Here is a 6,033-nt window from a genome sequence, read left to right as displayed (position 1 = left end):
CTCGCCTGAAATCGTTGGCACCTTTACTATCCTGGCGCCTGTGTGCATCGCACACATTGCACATATTGCCGGCGCGCCTCTGGATGAAAGGTGATGAAAGTAATTTCCCACCTAAAGACAATCACAAGCATCCATGCCCACGGAGTGAATCGAACCCTCGGGCTATTGGTTAAAGAGCGGGTACGCTAACTACTCGACCAACGAGGCTGGCGAAATCTTCGAAAAAAGGACAAGGAATTTTCGACTGTGGTTACTTCAACTTTGCGGAAACTAGACATTAGTGACACTTGGTTTATCAAAGATGGTATAGTCATATGCAAAGAATATAAGTAGTTAGCGTACCCACTCTCCAACCAACAGGATGTGGTTTCGAATCCCGCAGTTGGCATGGATGCTATCTCCAGGGGTTCAGGTATTCAGCAAGGGAGGCGATACAAGTAGTCACCTGTCTTCTCCTGGATGCAACTCCTCCATAAGCTAATATTTTGGAAGATTAGCTTATGGAGGATTTCATCTGTCCATCAGCCACCTCCTAATCCAAATCAATAGATTCACATCTATTCATTTGCTCCAATTTGTACAACAGAGTTCTGTATGGAATCCTACAATATGCCATTGCAAGGTATAGCAGTATTACAGAGTAGCATTTTTTTATCTAACTCCATTGCCAGTTTGTTATAAAAAGTAAACAGATTACTAATTACTAATTAATAATAATTCGTCACTCTGTAGTACTCACAGTTTTCAACAATGTATCCAGTGCACCACGCTAATTGATTAAGAGAATGGCTTGGTTTGTCATAGGCTATGAAGTTTGTAATGATGCTCTGGCAGAAACCTATAGGTGTAACCTTCCCTCGCCCTAAGTCATACAAAAAAAAGGGGGGAACTCGCCATTAGCAGAATTGGCCTTAACAGTTGCTCTTAAATTGCTTAATTATTCAATAATTGCTGATTAATATAGTTACTTAACCCTTTGCGGGAAGTATCAAGTAGATACTTGATACTTCCAGACTCCCTGGAGGTGTGATGTAATAATAATAATAACTTAAACGACAATTAATTACTCCCTAGTTCTAGTGTCACGCGCACCTACAGTAATCTGCGTGTATTAGTTGACTTTTTTCCTTACTTATCATGGAGTTTCTCAGTGGTACATATTATACACGCATATACATATTATATACGTGTGTGTGTTGCAGAAACTATTCGGAAACCCTTACAAGAAAAATAAGGGTTTCCGAATAGTTTCTGCAACACACACACACGCACGCACGCACGCGCGCGCGCGCGCACACACACACACACACACACACACGCACGCACGCACACACACACACACACACACACACACACACACACACACACACACACACACACACACACACACACACACACACACACACACACACACACACACACACACACACACACACACACAGTAAGATGATAAATCTGTAATTACTAAATTGAGCTTTTGTGTTTTGCTTGCGTCGTATCTAAATCGGTTATTATATTAAAAATTGTATCCAAAGAGCTGAAATATTTTACTTGTTCCATAGATTCTCCATTAAGAATGCAGATGAGATATTCCATGTTCATTCCTATTACTCATTTTTATTTGAAATTTGTTACATCAGTTTATTCAGTTATTTAGTTTAGTTAAGGAATCCTGTAGATTTGTATTGGATTTATTTAAAAGTATAAATAAATATATTTAGGAGCACATATCGTCTGCATATATTAAAGAGCTATGATTATCATCTCCAATTTTCATATTGGTTCTAATGCCAATTTTCTTCACAGTGTGAATTTTCTCATAGATGATGAATACCAGTGAAAATAATTTGCACTCTTGTGTCACACCCGATTTTACATCAAACCATCTTCTTTCATCTCCTTCAACTCTACCCATTGACTTACACATACCGGCCACTGAAGTAGAAACCTTTATGCAGATTTGCGTAAACATCACTTACGCAGCGTATATACAAAATATTTGGTCACTTGCGTCATCTCGTGCTCTAGGCTACTAGAACAAAACTCTGTGTTTGGACAATTCTGGTCGAATAGCACTACTACAGATGCCTTTCCACATGTCACGTTTCTGGTGACCTTATCTATCTAAAGTATTATTATGATACTTTTCATTTTTCTATTTAAACATTGTCTACCACTATTGCTTTCGTGTAACTTTGGCTTCTTTCGTTTATTTTCTAAATACGAACAAAAAAGTTCTCAGATTAGTTAATAACATAAAAAATCATATTTTCTTCAATCTATATTTGAAGGGTTCAAACTTTTTTCGCGTTGACAGACGGTTATTTTGTTCTACGCTGCAACTTATACAGCTAGAGAAGATTGCTATCTGGTACGTGAGAAACAATGCAGACGGCAAGTTAACTAAAAGAAACATAAAAGCAATCTTTCTTATCACACAGAATCCTTTGTAATAAGCAAGTAGCTTTGTCCTTGATGCATAATAGTTTCATATTTATGCATTAAAGCAAGCTTGATTTCAACCAAAAGTGAACTGGATCCATATAAAAAGCATGCTAATAGATATATAGATATTAATAGACATCTCTTTCAAGCTTAGTTTTAATACTGTACCACTATTGTACCGTTCCTTGCGAAGTAATAAAGAAAGTAATTTTCAATAATACTCTAAATAAAGATATATTGGATAAAAGAAGCGTACAGCTCCGTTTCGTCATTTTTAGAATCATATCATTATATCATGAGGCTGAAAGTAATAAATAACGTACTCAGCACGTGCAGGAAATTTATCATTCGAGAATTAATTCAGCTCATAGAATTTTTACCAAAACCGAAAACCAACCAATAAAATTAAATGGACTGGCCAAACATGATACCGTGCTTAATTATACGTGAATATACCAATAAATTAGATACAGCAAAACGAAGGTGCCAAGTTGAGAAATCTAATCGTATCACGAACTCTACCACAAACAACTTGGAGAAATCTTTTTCTCACCATAATTTCTCTATAATTCTCCCAGAAGCGACCTTACTGCAGGCATTTGCCCTACGCCACGAATTGAAATGAGGTAGAAAAATAATTCATATGGCTTGATGAAACTATTTTACAGGCATTTGTCACAAACTGGTGGAGATCGTGTATTATGTAAATTTTCACGCAGGAATAAATGTCAAACAGTGGGCAGAGAAGTTAGTCGCAACGACGACTTCTGGAAGAAAAGACTAGTGTCAAGTAGTAAAAACAAGAAGATATTTATAATAGCTTTGCAATAAAAGGGGAATTTTCAATGTCGATTTCACAACCAGAAGAATTTCGGCTTTTTACATGCCGTGAAACACAACCTGCCAGAGAACACAATTTACAGATCTATTCGTTTTCTCGACCATAATTACTTTGGCGCAGTCCAAAAAACATAACACCAGCTAGAAGTTGTAGTAGACGGAATTAAATACTTTTTTTTTTGAAAGATCTAAAACTTTCGCTTTTTTGTGTGTGTCCTTTTTTTTCCCCTTTGTTAAACTTTCGCTGGTGTTAGGTATACGAGTATATTAGGAGTTGTTTATGTATATTTTTTATGTCAAACTCGCTCCATGAAAGGTTGCCTTTTGCGTTCCAGTACCTTGGAAAGCTAATGGTTAAACAATTAGAAAGCTCACTCTAGAGAGTACACGTGATAACTTTTCACACTATTTCAGGACTCCAAAGGATGGTAATCTCACTCACACCGTGTCAAGAAATCATTTACCACTTATGTTTTTATGCTGAAGGCGAAATTGGATCACCAATGGCAGGGCTATAGAATAGGATTAAATTAAGTACAAAACACTTGGTTTCCAACAGAAGACGTTTGTTTTCTAACAGAAGACGTTTCAAATTTCACGTGTCGTTTCATTATTTTAACATAGTAAGTAAAAATTAATACAGATAAGTACCATAAAAAGCAGTCCTACACCCCATCAAAACATATCCTTTAGCCACCGTCAAAGCAACAGTGCTTTGGTGGAGGCCAGTGGATGTTTTAAGCTCAAGGAGCTAGCTGGTTTCATGCAGAGGTGGCAGAGTTTCCTCCGCACTAAGCAGGCAAACTAAGAAAAGAATAGACGCAATTAAGACTTAAACTGGCCTCATAGTTTTAGTTGCTTCAGCGCATGCATTTTTTTTTTTTTTTTGTTTAAACATGCAGGATTTTATGAAATTCAGGGGATGATGCACATAGCTTCTTCTATCCAGTTAATTTTTCTGTACCTCTCCCCCAATCAGATTCGTTACTGCGTGCAACGAAGCCTCATTATTCCTTCAAGACCAGTCGTTCATACCAACAAATGACAGATACGAAGCAATATTGCAATGTCATATCTACTGAATGAATGAGAGTGCACTATTGAAAGGAGAAAATTGAAAATTGAAAATTGAAAGGAGAAAGTAAGGAGAAAACACAATATTTCAGAGAAACTTAAATTACACACACACACACACACCAATAGCTAGGCGGTACCATTTGAACTCACACTTTCCATCCTTCTAGCATACCATTTGCCAATTTATAATATGAGTAATAAAAATTAATCTTGGATCATTCTTCCTTCAACATAATCACCAATTCACGTACTGTTGATGGATGCACTTGATCTGGCCCACAGCGTTCCATTTAGTCCGAAAGTATCGCATTAGCCTTAAGTATTGAATGTTCATCGGTTGCCTCTATAGAACATTTTACTAGGACTTCGAGAGAAGACCTGGATTTGAATCCAGTTCGGAGAACCTTAATGCATTAGCTTTTCAACCAAAGGTAAGTTAGCTGGTCTCATAAGAGAATGAAGTTTCCCCTCCCAGAAACTTAGGTTGAAAAACCAGCATACGCGTTTCAAAGGATCGCGCACAATACACTAACCTTATAGGCTTAAGTTGCGCGACCATAATTCTAACCCCTCCAGAATATAACCCATTTGTTAGTGTTTATTCTCATGCAACCAAAGGTCCGCGTCCATATTAAGGGGGAAAAAACTTCGAGTTATTACACCGCTGCCGATAAAATTCACATGTTAATCATGACAATAGCAAATTGTAAAGTAAAACATAAACAAAGCTTAAGAAGAGAATAAAAGAGTAACATTATGCGTATGCACATAAAGTGTCGAAAGTCTAATAAGAGGAATTCTGATTTAATCTGTATTTTTTTAATTTTATTTTAAAATTCACTCTGTTTCATTATCGAGAAGGTGAGTAGCATTTTGTTAACTAAAGTGATAAAATAATGTGATAATTTAGGGCTCTATGATCGCCTAAATTTGTGACGAGGACGAGATTGCTAAAATTAAATATAACCAGTGGATGTCAAGTGACCGATGAGACAGGACCATCGAGTATCAGAATGGCAGTAGCAATCAGAAACTAGACAATAATGGAGATAAGCTATTCCCACATCAGTCGAATAAAAATTGGCGCCGTAATAAAGGATATCAAGTTAAACCTAAAAACAAATGTTTCATCTAAAAGGTACCAAAATAACTTGCTTTCATTAAAATAACAAATTATGCAGTTCACCCTTCCTCTCACAATGATTTCCCTTGGAATGACTCTCGTTCATTTAATTTCTCGCTAAAGAATGGCTACTTCTTGGGATGAGAGGTCTCTCCAAAGTTATTTGCTAATCCGTGAGAAGAAAAGTATAAATTTCTCACAAATTCAGATTTGCTTGCCTTGTATTTTTTTGTTAGACAGAATCACGTCTGTTGAGCCAGCATGTGCAGTCGCACCTGTTGGTTTAACAAGCGCCACTACATCTACCTCATCTTGCTGCCAAGAGACAATAATCAACGTGTTTAACAGAATAATTTGATGAAATTTGAAAAAAAAAAAAAAAAATTAAATTTGAAAAATGTGATTAAATTTAAAAGATCCAGAAAGCATACATGCACTCGACTCCATAAATGTAAATATTCTAGGACTAATGGAGATAGAGTGTATATCATTACAAATTTATTGTTTTCATTAAATATATCATTATTTATTTTTATTGTTATTATTTT

Source organism: Typopeltis vanoorti, chromosome 15 (genome assembly GCF_054136105.1).
Source record: "Typopeltis vanoorti isolate ZY-2024b chromosome 15, IOZ_Tvanoo_1.0, whole genome shotgun sequence".
In the NCBI taxonomy this organism is placed as follows: domain Eukaryota; kingdom Metazoa; phylum Arthropoda; class Arachnida; order Uropygi; family Thelyphonidae; genus Typopeltis; species Typopeltis vanoorti.
Note: the sequence above shows the minus strand (reverse complement) of the source record.